Here is a 17,254-nt window from a genome sequence, read left to right as displayed (position 1 = left end):
GTTTATATATAGTTGCACTGGTCATCTCTCCTACGTGTGCTACTTTTGATGATATTGTAACATTTTTAGGTTTGCATTCAAAATCTCTTATTCCTCTTGAGCCAACATTTTTTTGCCGAGTATCAGGTCACGGGGTTGTGCCCATATACATTTAGCTAAAAGGAAGTGTTCAACAAGAGCACATGAAAGCTATTGGAACAAATGTGCCATCCTGCTGCAGCCGCTGGCTCTGCCATCCTCCTCCATCCACTGGCTCTGCCATCCTCCTCTCCTGACTCACCACCGGTTTTACTCTCCTAGGGCTCCATCTGAGGGACATTGATCCAGGAAAGAGACATATGGACTTTGTGGCTTTACAAGCCTCTGTATCTATATGTAAAATGCAGGGAATGGAGGGATACACCAGATAGGACAACGTCAATTAGTCATCCCCCCGGTGGCGTCAGTACAAAATGTTCTGAGCCTGTTACCAGGACCTAGCCCATCAGATAAGAAGGACAGCATTGTTATAAAGAACCCATTGGGTTTACATTTTTAAAAATCATGATTTTATTTCCCAAAGCCTGCATTGCCCAGGAATCTCAAACTATTACCATTAAGGTATTTAATGGTAATTAATTAGCAACACTAAAACATTTCTCATAAACACAATTCTCCTTGATAGAAGAAAGATGTTTGGGGAACAAATGCAGTGGAAAGAATATTGAACATTGCAGGAAAATGTTAAATTACTTCACACAAGGCCATCTCCAAATGAGCTTCACTGGAAGGAGAATCTCCTTCTTGAAGCTAAATCTCAACAATCCACACAGATGGAAGATGTGAGAACCTCGGAATCAGGAGGAATCCAAGCAGCCATTTGGTTTGGCCCCTCCCTGGATAGAACCATCCCCTAGATCAGCCTTGAGAAGTTATTGTCAGGCAGCCTTTGCTCCAAGTGTAGCCAGACACAATGGAGACTACCTGAAGTCAGAGAAACCCAAGTTTGGCTCCAGCCTCAGATGTATTGGCAGTGTGACCCGATGCAAGATTTAAACTCTGCCTGATCCAGTTACTTTTTGCTTAAAATGAGGATAATGAGAGAACTCACCATCTGGGTTGCAATGAGGATAAAATCAAGTAATATTTATAAAGTGCTTTAACAACAGTAAAATGGTATCTATTATTCTAAAAAGGCAATTCTCTTCCTTCCAAGGCATCCCAGGCAACGTTTTGGACATCTGTTATGTTTTGGAGATGGTGGCTTCCCATCAGACCTAAATTTGCCTTTTAGAGCCTTCCACCCAATATCCCTCTTGATTATCCAAGGCTAGAAAACACTTTTGAATGTGGAAAACTTTCAGATGCTTAGAGAATGATCAGGTTCCCCTTGATTTTTTTTTCTTCTTCAAGCCAAACATTTCTATTTCTTTCAAAAATTTCTTAATATAGTTGGATTTTTAAAACTGTTTAGTATTCTGATGATTGTCTTAATCTTACCTTACCTCTCTTAATTTACCAACATCCTTTTTAAAGTGCGCCATTTACAAATGATCATAGCACTCCCAATGGAGTCCAAGAAAGAGGCAGTATAGTGGGATTATCACTTCTTCAGTACTGAACACTACAGCTTTCTTAATATAATCTCACTAGACTTGATTTACTATTGTATCACAATTTCCAATCAATCAGTCAACAAATATTTATCATGCCTTTATTATGTGGCAAGCAGTGAGCTAAATGCTAAGGATACAAAAAGAAGGGAAAGATCATTCCTGTTCTCTTAATATTTACTCATTTTGAGTTTTTCTGGTCCACTAAACTCCAAATTTCAGAAAAAAATGTCATTTAGTTACACTTTTGGTGTAGTGTATGTGGGAAATGATTTGTTGGATTCAAATATGACTTTATATTCGTCCCTATTACATTTCATCTTATTAGATTTGACCCAATGTTTTTTCATGAAATCTATATTGCAGGGAGAATTTGTCATCTACCATACCAATGATTCCTAGAATTTGGGAATTCTGTATTCTATAATCTTTATGTAATCAATCACATATACAGCTCAAGACAAGCAAATACTCCTGGAGCACTAGCCCTGTACCAATTGGCCTCCCACTATTAGTGATAAGCCTTTCAGCTTTATCATTCCAGTTGTTTCAAATTTATTTGATGGAAAGATCATCTCATCCACATTTTTCCATTTCATTCATAAAAATAATATTCCTTGGAGTTACCCATCTAGTAATCTCATCAGAAAAAGAATGTAGACATGCCTCTGACATGACTTGATCTTATAGAAGCCAATGAAGTATTTTTAGTGATCACTGATTCTTGTTCTAAATAGTAACTAACCATCCTTTTTGGTATATATTTAGCATTTTTTTTCTGGAATCATACCTTGTATACACCGCTCTTTATTCTTTTGAAAACAGGGACATTTATATTTCCTTAATCCTTTGATATCTCCCCTTCATGAGATTTTAAAATATTACTCAATTATTCTTTAGTCACACCTACCAGTCCTTCCATATTCTCTTTTTCTTGTTGTTCTTGTTGTTGTTGATGTTGTTGTTTTTTGTTTCGCTGGTCGAGATGACTCAGACTCCTAAAGAGCATCTACTTTTTGCTGCTGTCTTACCTATACTGATTTTCAATTTCTTATTAACATTTATTTTGCTCTATCTTTATAGTATTTAAAAATAGGATCAAAATAAAAATTAAATATTTCTTCATTGTCTCTGTCAATCATTATCATAACTCCAATGATACCCTGAGATATCTCCTCTTTAACTTTCTTCTTCATGTTAATAATACCTTCCTTCCTTCCTTCCTTCCTGCTTTCCTTCCTCTCTTCCTTCCTGCTTTCCTCCCTTTCTCCAGCTTTCTCTCCATTTATTTATTAATTCATTGATTGATGGCTTTAAGGTCCTACTTATGCTTTCTCACCAAACTCAGGTCATTTTGAGTGTTAATGTTGCTGACATGATTGCCATGTTAGAATACAGGATAATGTGGAGTTACTTTAAATGGAGATTTATATTTATGTTCCATTTTTTTAGGATTATTAAACTATAGGATTATATATTTAGAGCTGAAAAGGGTCTTAGGAGATAATATATTCAACCTCTTCATTTTACATATTAGGAAACAGAACAGAGAAGAAGAGGCCCAGGAATTTTTTCCAGCACTTTAGTATCCTATCCACTAACAATGTAAGTTGGTTGATGAATTCCTTGTGTACTCAGGTTAACCTCACCAGACACTTTCCATTTTATTCTATCGAGGATTTTTTTTTTCTATTTTTGTCTTTGGACTTTCTTGGAAACTCCCCATCTTTCCTGCTTTAGCTTCTTCTCTAGGTTTAGTTTGTAACAAGCTACTAGTTCTTTCTCTGAAGATTTTGAAATCTACTCCCTTGATATCTAGAGTTCCAAAGTCACTGGATTTCCTCTTTTGGGGAAGATCGCGTCCCTTCAAAATCCCCATCATTTCAGGTAGTTAGGGGTACAGTATTCAGAATGGGTTTGAAATCAGAATTGAAATCCTGCCTTTCCCATTTCTTTGCTGTCTTGTCAAATCCACCTGTGTCTCAATTTCATCATCCATAAAATAGAGATATTAGCATTTCACTTGAAGGGTTGTTTTGAGAATCAAATAATGTAAAGCAAGCAAAGTGCTTTGCAAACCTCAAAGTAATATCTAAATGGGAATTTGTTATTATTACCATTATAAATCATTTCTACAAAAGTAATATTTTTTTCTTGTTCATTAGATATAGAGTTCTCCAAGCAGCTTTCTCTATTGGGGATGATGAAATGAACATTTAAGGTGGATGTAAACTTGTAAGTAGCTCAGTTCAGAACAAAGGATAAGAAGTGCAGCATATCTGGATGCCCAACATTGACCTTGACTGTATACCAAGGCAAGCCTCTGTTCTCTGGATGCCCTGGACAGTTTTCTAATACTTCTCACAAAGCTGATCTGAAACATTATTTCCTTAAGTCAATGAAAAGAGTAATGATAATTATTCTTATTTATAGAACATTTTTCATATTAGAAAACACTTAGGATTTTCCTATGAGAAAGGTGATGCAAGTTTTATTCCTTCCACTCTACAAATGAGTAAACTGAGTCTTATCATCACAAGATAATTTGAACAGAATTTTCCATATCCATAGTGTCAGAGATAGGCTTTGGGAATACAAGCTCAGTGCTTTATATGCTGCTGCTCTCTTTGCCAAAGAGAAAGGAAAAAAGGGAGGAGGAAAGCCTAGAAAAAAGATGTCATATCTTGCTTTAAATTAGAATTATACTTATAAGCTTTCTGCTCTGTAGTTTGCTTTCTGGTCCTCTCTTTCCCTCCAAAGCCTCGATTGAACCCATTAAATTGCATAAATGTCTGTATTACCATTCTTAGATGGATTCCTGTTGGTGTCTCTTGGAACTTTGCTACAATCAATTTCTATAATAATAAATAGCCTGTGACCAGACAGGTGGTTATGAGCAGTGACAACACATAGCATATGAGGAATTTCAAAGAGGAAATCAAGTAAAATATATTATCAAAAAAGGAGATAGGATGATCATATAATAAAAATGAAGGGTGACAGGTGGACAGTCCTATGGCTCACTGACATCCTCAAAATGTCAAGAATGAATAAAGGGGGGTGGAGAAACAAGGTGATGCAGTGGATAGAGCCCCAGCCCTGAAGTCAGGAGGACCTGAGTTCAAAATCTGGTCTCAAACACTTAATACCCCCGACTAAATTCGCCTCCCGCCTCCCGACTCCCAACCTGTGTGACCCTGGGCAGGTCACAACCCCAAATGCCTCAGGAAAAAAATGAAGAGGGGCCCCGATAGGTTCAGTGGATACCCTAAAGCAATTTATAGGAGGACAAAAATCACATAGGGATGGACGAAGAATGGCCTGTCCCTGTGAAGGGAATAACCCAATTACTGAGAAAAAAAAGATCTGTTTGAATATTTGGATAACAGGATGCTCCTCTCATCACATGTCACTTCCATCCAGTGTAAAAGGTAAGCTGATGAAGGTGAGGGTGAGCTTGCCACAAGAGGGGCTGCCTGAGATCTCACCAGAGTCTTCATCTCACACATCAGAACCATCTGATGAGTTATATTCAAACTCTGTGAATTGAGGGCTTTAACTACAAGCTTGCAATTTTTGCTTTTTAAAGTGCCTCTCCATTAAAGTACCTGAAGAGTAATTTTCAAGTGACACTTTAGTCTTTCCAGCAATTATCCCGTGCCACAATGGACTATTTGGAATTGTGCCCAAATGTCTTAACCACCAACTAGCTAGGAAAGAATAGCAAAAATCATCATTTCTGCATTCTGGTCTTTCTGTCTCACTTCCTGCAGGACGTTGAAGGACAAAGGGGGAGCGACTTGGAAAAAAAAAAAAAAAAGGAAAAAGAAAAGGAAGGAGCTGTGTTTTCTTGTCAGCCTTTGAATTACTGATATGGTCCTGCACGTCCTATGGAAGGACCGGACTACCAAATGAGATGATTATATCCGGCACTTTGTGAGAAACATTAGCAAGTGAATTTTCTCAGTAAAATAATTTAGCAATGAATGTGGAAATATCGGAAGCTTTAAGGCCCATTATCAGCTAATTCATGCACACTATCAGAAATTTCACATTGGTGTGGGATAAAGGAAGGACTAGAGCGTGATAAATTCCAAAAAGGCTTGGTAAAAACCTCAGGAATCTCACGACTGGGAGGAATTTAGCCGACTCCCTTTGTCATCATTTTTCAATGATTTTTGTTACCGAGTTTCTCATCAATTTATTTGGGATTGCGGCTTCCCGTCTCCCTGCCATCTTTGTTCTCCCTCGCCCGTGGATCACTTTAGTTGTTTCTGCGAAAACTCTGAGCTACAGTAACATTACCTCATCTTTATTTAATCGGATTTTAAGATCATTTAATGGTTTTCTAATGCATCGCCTTTATTTTATAGATTAGGCAACTGAGCCCCGAGGTTTTGGGTTTAGGAGCCATGGTTTGAAATGTAATAATCACCATCTTGGACTTGTCATGGAGTTCACTTCACAAGGACTGATGAGAAAGTATTTTCTTGGATTCTTGCAAATTTAATCAAAAAGACTTTGGAACTAAAACCGGGGTGGGAGTGGGGGGAAACCTACCTCTCTCTGAATGTACACTCACATTTACCAAGCTAGAGATATCCTAGCAAGAGGCTACAATCTAAGATAATTTCAGAGAATGGCAAGACACAGAAGTTAGGAAAGAATCCAGTCAAAAAATCTTCCTGATGATCATACACAAAATCCCAAAGAATGAAGATCAAAGAAGATATCCTAGAGATTCCAATGCGAGTGGCCAGATTTGACCGGTCACTTTTTATCAATGAGACTTGTTGGGTAAGACTCATAGTTGGATTATGATTAAGGCTAGAAGCTTGTTTAAAAAGAAAATAACATGAGTAAAAGACAATAAGGATGAGGTAGCATTATATGTTAGGAAGGTTTATTCACCTAAAGAAATCTGGGAAACAGATGGCAGAAGTATGGTAGAGTATATTTGAGCAAAAATCCATAGAGGAGAAAAACAGAAGCAATTTGGTGCTCAGACCATCCTACATGTTAGAAAGACTATAGATGTCAAGTTTGAGAAATAAATCACAATTATAAAGAAGGGAAAGGGACCTGTATGTGCATGAATGTTTGTGGCAGCCCTTTTTGTAGTGGCCAGAAACTGGAAACTGAGTGGATGCCCATCAGTTGGAGAATGGCTGAATATATATGAATATTTATGGTATATGAATATTATGGAATATTATTGTTCTGTAAGAAATGACCAACAGGATGATTTCAGAAAGGCCTGGAGAGACTTACACGAACTGATGCTGAGTGAAATGAGCAGGACCAGGAGATCATTATATACTTCAACAACAATACTAGATGATGACCAGTTCTGATGGATCAGGCCATCCTCAGCAACGAGATCAACCAAATCATTTCTAATGGAGCAGTAATGAACTGAACTAGCTATGCCCAGAAAAAGAACTCTGGGAGATGACTAAGAACCATTACATTGAATTCCCAATCCCTATATTTATGCCCACCTGCATTTTTGATTTCCTTCACAGGCTAATTGTACAATATTTCAGAGTCTGATTCTTTTTGTACAGCAAAATAACGTTTTGGTCATGTATACTTATTGTGTATCTAATTTATATTTTAATATATTTAACATCTACTGGTCATCCTGCCATCTGGGGGAGGGGGGGAGGGAGGAGAAAAATTGGAACAAGAGGTCTGGCAATTGTCAGTGCTGTAAAGTTACCCATACATATAACCTGTAAATAAAAGGCTATTAAATTTAAAAAAAAAAGAATTTGCAAGTTCTAGAAGATTCTCTGCCATGCTGAGATGGCCTAAAATAAACATGAATCACTTTCAAAAAAAAAAAAAAAGAGAAATAAATCACAAGCTAGCACAGAGAAATGATGGCTTAAAAATAGATTTTTATCATTATTTTTTATTTCTATACTAGCAATTTTCCTATTATATTCCTATCTTCCCCCACATGAACCATTCCTTATTAAGATAGGCTTTTGTTTGTTTTTTTAAGAGGATGAAGAAAAAGCTACAGAAAAACTTGGAAATACGTTAAAAATGTCCAACCATATACCATTTTCCATACCTGTTCACCCTGTTTCTACAGAAAGGCAGGGCAAGGCAACTTCCCTCATCCTTTCTTGGAGGTCAAGCTTGGTCTTTATAATTTCATAACATCCCATTTTAATTATTTTATGGTTGTTATTGTTTCCATTTATATTGCCATAATTTTTGGGCAGAGTTTTTTCTGGTACAGCTTACTTCACTTTGCATTAGTCACCTAAGCATCTCTGTGATGTTTATTTTTCTGATAGCACAATAATATTCTATGATACACATATATTACATATTATATATTATATGTGTATTATATATTACATATTATATGTTACATGTGTAAATAATATATGTGTATTCCATACATATATGCACATCGTGTGTGTGTGTGTGTGTGTGTGTGTGTGTGTGTGTGTAACTCCTGTCCCAAAGTCCATTGGAGGAGACTCTCTCCTTATCACTGGAGATAAGTGACCTGGACCAAATCAGGAGTGGATCAAGCTGGAAAAAGGCCAGAGAGCTCCAATTCCCTTTGGGGACTCATCCAGCTTCAAGTCTTCTTTGAATATGGAATTATTTCTGGCTCTTCTGACTTCTACCTTCCAGCTTCGAGAGAGAACATAGAAGAGGAGAACTTTGATTTCATTGCTGAAGAAAAGACTCTGGGAAAACCAGAGTGCAGCTGGAAGCCTTCTTTGTGTCCTCATCCACCTAGCTACCTTAGAGATCTCCAGGAGTTTTCCCCTTGGATGAGATCAAAGGCACTCTCTCTTGGCTGAACTGAGTCATGTCACTCCCCTTATGGAAGAGCTCCTTTAGTCTGTCTTGGCTGTTAGATATTCTCCTGCATGCTCCTTCTCTGATTCCTGTTTTGTTATGAATTGGATACATGGTTTTCTTTACTATTCGCTAGGTGTGTTCATCGGGGAACTGACAGTAGGTGAGAAAGGAGTCAAACCTTGGCTATAGAACTTGGGCTCCTCCCTTGGATGGAACCTGATCCTATCCCCTACCAGTGGTTCTCAAAGTATGGTCTAGAGAATCCTGGGGATCCCTGAAACCCTTTTAGAGGGTCTACAAATTCAAAAATAGTTTTTATTTCCAGTATAGTAAATGTCTATAAATATAATCCAGATAAACAAAAATCCTTTGGAGAGCTCCTCAATCATTTTTAATAGGATAAAGATACTGAAAACAAAAGTTTCAGAACCACTGCCCTAGACTAATAATAATGCCTAAGGGAAACGATGGATGTACTTCTACCCTTGTATTCCCTCTCTCTAAAGAGAGCAGAGTGGTGTCTGACCTCAATTTCCTGTTTCCCTTCTTAGTAGGAAAGAAAATTTCCCTGGAAAAGGATGAAATGGGGGAAAAAAAAGATTTATATCTATATTCTACTCTTCTTTGAGCCAGATAAAAGGACAGCCCTGACCATATGGGGGCCCCTCCCTATATGTGCAGCTCACTTTCCCTCCATATGTTATATACATTCCATTGCATAGAATACTACAGATAAAATTAGATATATGGTATTATGTAGCATATATGTAAGCATATGTAAATATATACATGCATATAAACTATAGATAAGTATAGATGGTATTATAGAAAATGTTATTTATTTTCTATATTATTATAGTTAGAAGATATATGTGATTATATATATGTGTGTCACATATATATTATATATGAGAATATAATATATAATGTCCATTTATCTGTTTAAACATCATTTATTCAGCCATCCCCCAAACCATGGGCATGTACTTTTGTTTCTACTTCATGGAATGATTCAATAGTGATGAGGGATGTCAGGTACTCGACATTTCCTGCAGTTCTCTTATCATCCAAAAGTGAAGCAACTACTACTTGTCTTGCCTTGAAAATGATTTCATGCTTCAAACAGAAGAGGAATGAATGACGCAAAATTTCATCTGAGGTCTCCTTCTCACAACCTGGGAAGAATTTGCTGCAAGGGATGAAAATGGCAGGAAGCTTGGTGATCAAGGGATCAATCTGTCTTAGAGTTTGTGATGAAGGGGGAAATTGATTTCTTTCCTAAATGAGGGGAAGGCTCCATGCTCTAGAATTCTACGGGGGACACTAGTCTAGCAGGGGTATAAAGCTCTCAAGGTTGAAATGTTGAAGAAGTAAAGGAAAAGAATTGAATTAAAATGGCAAGCTGTTCGATGGGTTTGATGTGTATAAAGATGGAACTCATCAAGCAATTCAAATGTTAAAAATAATGGCAAAATATGGAAGAAAGAGCTTGTTATGAAGGTGAAGATAAGGAAGAGCTCTGGCAGGGAGGCTACATCTCCTAATGAGCTGAGCTGGCAAAAGATGCACCACTTGCCTTGAGTTTTCTTCCTGAAACTTGAAGGGACAGATAGAGACCAAAGCAGATGAGCAGAAAGAAGGCAGAATGACTATTCCAAATGTCTCATTCTAGACAATGATCTTTGGTCCGGAAAGAATGAGCTACAAATGGGAGCATGGATTTAGAACTGCAGGAGATTTTATTAATAACAATATTAATAATCCAGGTCAACTTTCCCATTTTACAGTTGAGGAAATCTACTCCCAGAGGGTCATCGACTTTTCCAGTCACACACCCAGTGCACGACAGGGCTGGAGTGTGATCTCTGATTTCTCTTGATGTCATCTTCTGCTCCAGTATTCAGTCTGGTCCATCTCTTTGGTCCTCAGCAAAGCACATCTGGGTTTTATCCTAAAATCTGCCTTTTAGGAGGAATCTCAATCTATGGATAGAATTAGGAAAAGGAGAAAGGAACTAAGGATTCTCAGAATATTTTAGTCTCAACTGGGTCTCACTGTAGGATTCTCAGCTTCATGCAAGCCTCCATTGAAGTGAATTTGCTATGTTTGGAAAAAAAAAGGTTGAGTGATGACATCATACATTTATGCAGCACCTTGAACCTTTCAAAGTGCTTTCTTTCCATTATCTCACTGGATCCTTGAGAGAAAGTGCTATTTTTATCTTCAGTTTTTACTAATTCTCAATATCACAGAATTTAAGAATTAGAAGGATCTTCAGCAACTGTCTTGACCATACATGAAAGGAATCACTGCTGTAATCCACCTAATAATTTTACAGATAGGGAAACTGAGATTCAGAAAGGCTCAGTGAATAACAAGTACCTTCAAAGATTTTGCAGTTACCATGTACAAGGGGAGGTTATTGTTTTTATTCTTCTTGACCCCAAAACATAGAACTTTCAGTGTTGGGTAAATGTTATAGAAAGGTGAATTTTAATTCAGCATAAGTAATGCCTTCCTAACTCCTAGCACTTAGTACAGTATCTGGAACATAGTAGTCACTTAATAAATGTTTATTAATAATTATTAATCTTATTCTATCCCTGAATGAAATGTACTACCTCTTGTGCTGAATTCCCCACTAGCAGAGGTATTTAACTATTAACTTGATGACCATTTGGGTAATTCATTATAAAAGGGATTTATGCTTTAAGTAAGAGTGGATAGAAATAACTACCGATCTCTTTTGATGTTTTAAAAGAGTATGATGAACCCCCACATTTTAGTGTAGAAATATGTAAAAAAAATGAAGGGGTCCAGGCATCCAAGGATGTAGGATCAAATTCTAATTCTCCTTCTTACAACCATTGATATTGGCCAATCCATTTTCTCTGTCTGAGTTTCACATTAGTCCCCTGTAAAATAAAATCATTGCAGCAAGGTGGTGGAGTGATGAGTGCCGGGGCTAGAGTCAAGAATAGTTAAATCCATTCTCACATATCTCCTACCTGTGTTACAGTGGGCAAGCTACTTAACCTCCATCTTTCTCAGTTTCCTGAATTGTAAAATTGTGCTAATTATATCTCCCTCCCAAGTAGGCAAATTATAATGTTTCTAAAGTACTTAATACAGTATCTGGTACATAGTAGGTACTTTAATAAGTCCTTTTCTCCTTCTGCTTTACTGGATCTGCTTAGACAAGTCACCTCACTAAATAATCCTTCAGTTTTCTTTTTTTTTTTTTTAATAGCCTTTTATTTACAGGTTATATGCATGGGTAACTTCCTTCAGTTTTCTTATTCACAAATGGATGAATCTGTGTTTGAACTCAGATCTTCCTGCTTTTTAGGTCTACTTTTCTATCCACAGCATCCTTAGCTAGCTGCCTGAGGAAAGTTCCCTTCATTCATATGCCCTCCCACTAGTACTGGCCACAGGCCCAGGAGGCCCCAAAGTAGATGGAAAGTCATTTTTCAAGTTGAAATATAACTAGAAATTAGGGATAACACTGATCTGTTTATACCCAGGCTTGCACAGAAGAACCCGTCTTTTTTTCTGGCAGAAAAGTGAAAATCTCAGTGCAATAAGAAGCTCACCTCAATAAGCCTCTGCTATTTTAGTTAATTTTGTTTTAAGGTCCCAGTTCAATTTTTGTACAAGAAAGTTTAGTGAGAGTGCATTACGATACTGTCTACATCGTGCTCAGAAATCCTTGAATAGAGAGGTCAATCGTCTTCAGAAAGCATGTTTGAATTATTCATTGATTACCAAAGCTCCGGGCCTTCGGTAGGGGGCATTTTGTCTCCTCTGGACTTCTGGAGTGAGAGACCAGGGTGGACTTGGGATCTGGAAGAAGGAAAGTGAAAATGCACAGCCTGCTCATGGCTTACATCCTTCCTTTTCATGTAGCATATGTCTTGTCTGTCTTTCTCTATCTCTATCACACACAAATACACAAACACACACATATATACATTCGGGACATTTGGCCTGAATTCGGGGAGTTGTGTTTGACAAGCAAACAACTTCTTGTCCTGGACTCCATGATCTAAGTGATGGTTTTCGAGACTCTCAGAATTTCGGAGTGGCGAAGGACCTCAGTAGCTTGGAGTCAGCTCACAGAGTTGGGTTCAAATCTAACTCTATTACCTGAGTGACCTTCAGTAAGCGGCTCCATCTCTTAGCCTCTGGTTCTTCAGATATAAAGAGGAGACAAAAATCAGTGAAGGGGCTACGTCACTAAGTTGCCAGCCTCCCGTGGAATATTGTATATCAAGCTTTTCAGACTTGAAAGCCCAATATGGAGCTGTGGGTATGAGGAAGGAGAAGAAAATAGAGGAACAATTTTAGCATCTCCTGGAGGATGAGATTTTGCCCTTTTTAGGCAGACTTCCTTGCTGCCTAGTAGAGCCATAATGAGAGACCATTCAAAATATAGGACATGAGCGATAATTATAAAAATAGCTCACATTTATGTAGCATTTTAAGGATTACAAAATTTCCACTACATAAGTTCCTAAATTTAATATATTCTCTCAACAGGAAGAAATCTGGACAAGAAAGGATGTTGCTCATCTTTCTATGGGCAGTGGAAACTGTGAGGAGGCTCGAGAGAGAGAGAAGCCTTGTCAACCAGAAGAAAGAGATTTCTTTAAAGAAAGCACAAACCAAAACAAACACAGCCATTTCAGAAGGTCACATAAGAAGCGCTGCAAATACGATGCTAATGGTTAGTATTCTGGGAAAACGATCTTGCAGATCCAGAATGTTAATACATTTATCGGGCTCTGGTTTCCAAGTCTGGCATTTTCTTTAGAAAGAACAAGTGTGTGGCTTCCACCTGGGGTGTTTGTTCCCAGCTCCTGCCAAGTGCTGCTTCCCAACTCCCCCTTTCCCCAGGAGGACCTCGGTGCTCAACCCCTGGGGTACTAATAAGAGAAATAGCTCAGGATTCACCTTGAATCCCTGGTTGACAATCGCACTATTTACATAAAATATTTCAGTTGCCTTAATTAAGTTAAATTGAGGGGAATTAAACTGGAAAGATCTGTTGTATAGAGCACTTATTCAAATGTAGTTTGCAATGGAAGGTAATAAGGTCAGCACAAAACTCTCATTATAAGCACCAGTTAGGTGGAGAGTAACTGGAGTCTGACTAATGGGCTGTTTTGGCGTGTGAAGTATCTCTTTTTGGGTGAGAAAGGAAAAGTGGTAAAGAAGGGAAAAACTGAGAGGGAACAACAGAAGGAAAACCAGGACACGGGGCTCTTCTTCCATTGCTAGTATATTGGAAACTGGTCATAAAAAAACAATGAGAGACAGAAAGAAACCAGGATTTTGATTTTTTTTCCTGGTGATAAAATCATGGTAAACCCAAGTCACTTTATTTAATAATCCAAAGACTTAAGTTTGAATCTTAGCTCTTCTACTTTGCAATATTTAGCCATCTAATAGGACCACAGATGTGTAAGGGACGTAAACAAAACCGAAGTACCAAGAAATGAATTGAATTATCCATTTAGAAATCTTCTGAGGCACGACTTGAACCCTACTCCCAATTCCTTATTGTGTCTAAGAAACTAGTTTGAAGTCAGATTCAAAAAGAAATATTTCAACAGATTCAAATATGGAACCATATCTCCTTAGATGAAATCTAATAATTCCACTTGGGATTTATTTCCAAAAGGGGTTTTCATATCTAGAATGTGAGAGGGCTGGATCAGATGGCTCTAAGGTCCCTCTCAACTCTAAAGACCTTAGTTCTAAACCAGCTTGTTCACATTGTAGTGTTTCTGATGATTTCTCAACAGGACCGCCTTAAAATGTGATCCATAATTAGGCTGACTCATGGCGCTCCAAGAATCATAGGGTTATAAATCTAGCCAAGGAAGGGACCTTAGATATCTTTTTATCTCACTTTCCCCTTTTTATAGACATAGAAACTGAGGTACAGGGAGGGTGAGTGACCTGGCTGCCGTTATAAGATCAGACATAACAGAGATGGGATTTAAAACCTAGTTTTTAAGATTCCAAATCTGTTTTTTTTCTTTCCATAGTCCTATGCTACCTAGACATTCTGTCCAACATAAAGCAAATTAACTCCATGGAGTGTGTCCAATCAGGAGAGCATATAGTTATCTTTTTGGGTGTCGGGGATTATATTTAATAATTTATCATCTCATATCTGGCTGTGCTAGCAATCCCACATATAAATTTTGTAATTTAGAAAGAGGTCTTGCTCTTCTCATCATCCCCGACCCCTTCTTTTATTTTGTTTGTTTTATTTACCACCCCTTCTTCCCAGTGAATTTAAGCGAAAAAATGGCTTGATGAATTAAAATCATGGGCTCTGTAGTTCTCTACACTTGAAGGGTATAAAGGGCATTGACTCTGGATTCAGAAAGACTGAATTTGAGTCCCAATTTTTCTGCTCACTTTCTGTGCAGCGTGGGTTAATTACTTTCCCTCTCAGGGTTCCAGTTTCCTCATTTTAAAAAAACACTAAGATTATCCTAGAATCACCAAGGTTCTTCACCTGGGGTCTGGGAAACTGCTGGTTTAATATTACAATCACTATATTTCATTAGAATTATTTCCTTTGTAATTCTACATGTTTTATTTTGTACATTTAAAAGTATTCTTTTGAGAAGAGCCTTCTCTGGATTGCCTGATCAAGGAGTCTAGGACCCAAAAGGGAAGAAGTCATGATACCTTATGAGCTTCTAAATCTATGTTTTATTCCACAATTGTTTTCATTTTAGGTTAGTTCATGATAAAAGTCTACATATAACCACAACTGAACCTGAAAACCCCGGGAGGGTGACCAGCTCTAGGCTACGCTAGTACATCATGGACTTTTAAGCCTCAGAGAGCCCCTTCACCTTGCTCCAAGCCATTCTCATGTAGATAAAACCAAGGAAGAAGGGGGTCTGCAGCACTAAAGATTCCCTTACCCCAACATCAGTCTGGAAGAAGGGCTTGTTGCTGGGGATACAAACACAGGAAGCAAACCAGTCTCTGCCTCAAGAAGCATGGCATTCTAATAGGGAAAGATGAATTGGGGAAAGATAGAGAGCCAGAAAATGGCCTGGTGGTCTGAGTCCCAAGAACACTAAGGCAAAGGCCTACTTGCCATAGCCCAAGGGGCCAAGGGCAGTCCCCAAGTCCACTGGGAAGAAGATGGTGAAAGTGTGTCAGAATGGCTTAGCAGTGGCTGCAAAGTGAAGAAGTTTCAAGAGCAAACTGACAGTCATATCTCTATTTCTCTCCTTCGTTCATTGTTAGTTGACTGGCTTTTTTTTTTTCCATCTCATTCACTCTCTCTTGACTTCCATGGCTTTGAACTTTGTGGTTAACTCCTGACTTCCTCCTTGCTCTTGGAACTGTGGGCAAATGATCCTGATTCAGGTTCGGTAGAGCTTTCTCCTTTCCCTTGTTTTGCCTTTTCTTGTTCTAGAATGAAAATCCTTGCCCTTGTCTGTAGAGTGTGACTCCCTCTTGGACTCTGTTAATTATTTCTTTCCTCCAGTATATCCTCGAATCATCTCAAGTGCAGGGAGGCAGAACATGTGGGGTATCAATTGACCCAAGATGGTCCTTTTTATTAGCTGGTAGAATGATGGGAGTCTATCCACTCATTCTCTCTACTGTGCTACCATGTTGGCTAAAAATTCCAGCATTATAATTATTCCTTATTATTCCTTTCATTATATAATTCTTATATATTATAATAATTGTTTCTAGAGGCTCAGAACCATCCCAGGTTGGCCTTGGGCAAAGAACATTGTCTCAGTACTATCTTGAATCCTGTTTTTTCTTTCCCCACCAGAGCTGTGATTTCAGTGGTATGGGAAAGCCCAGTAAGGTTTTCTCCCCGCAGTGCACCCAGCTCCCTTCTGAATAACTTGTCATCTTGGAGCATTTCTTAGGGCAGGAGCTGGGGAACCTCTGGCTTACCCATATAAAGTTCACAAAATCATTTGCTAAGATCACTGCGCCAATGATGATGAGCTGAAGGCTAGGTTTGACTATCTCCTATTGTTTGAGTTCTATGAGTTGATAATGACCATGAATGACGTTATAAAGAAAAAAAAAAAAAGTGGTTCCCATCCTTCTCTCACGGACACTGACAAGTCAATAATTGGCCATGGGTCACATGGCACTTAAAGCTTATGAGGGTCCCATAGGAAAGGTACCACATGAAGGTACCACATGATCCCAACTATAGAAAGAGTCTGGCAAATGCTCGGGAACTATGCAATGCTCTCCATTACATCCATTATCAAGGCCCCATCCACCATTATCAGTTAGGTTGAACTATATACCAGTTCATGTCAATAAAGCATGTTCTTGTTGGTGAGATAACTCTGGGCACCTGGGAGAGGGGGGAAAGCCAGACAGAAGTTTTCAGTCTGCTTGATGTGGGGGCCAGGTAACACTGTACACCTGGTAGTGAGAATGGAGTGAAAGGCGGCAGATAGGAAAAAAAAGAAAATAGAATTATAGGAAAAGGGAACAAGTGTGAGTCTCTAGAACAATAGCACAATTTTGCCGATGCCTGGAAATGAATCTTTGGGAAATTCCAGATTTCGCTATTTCCTTTATGCAACTTAACAGAACGATTGCTCCAAAAAATATTCTCTTTGTTTGCAAAACTAAACTTCCTTGCAGCTAGAAGAAGGTGACCACAGTCTGACTTACCTCCCCATGCCTTTTGGGGGAGAGGCAGAGGGTTACAGTTCTCAGAAGTCTATGATTAAAAATGCATTCCTTGGGCTAAAGACCACTGTTGTGAAGTTATGGGAACTTGGCCAGGGTCATATGATACA

This window comes from Sarcophilus harrisii, chromosome 3 (genome assembly GCF_902635505.1).
Source record: "Sarcophilus harrisii chromosome 3, mSarHar1.11, whole genome shotgun sequence".
Lineage (NCBI taxonomy): Eukaryota > Metazoa > Chordata > Mammalia > Dasyuromorphia > Dasyuridae > Sarcophilus > Sarcophilus harrisii.
This window is presented reverse-complemented; position numbering follows the sequence as displayed.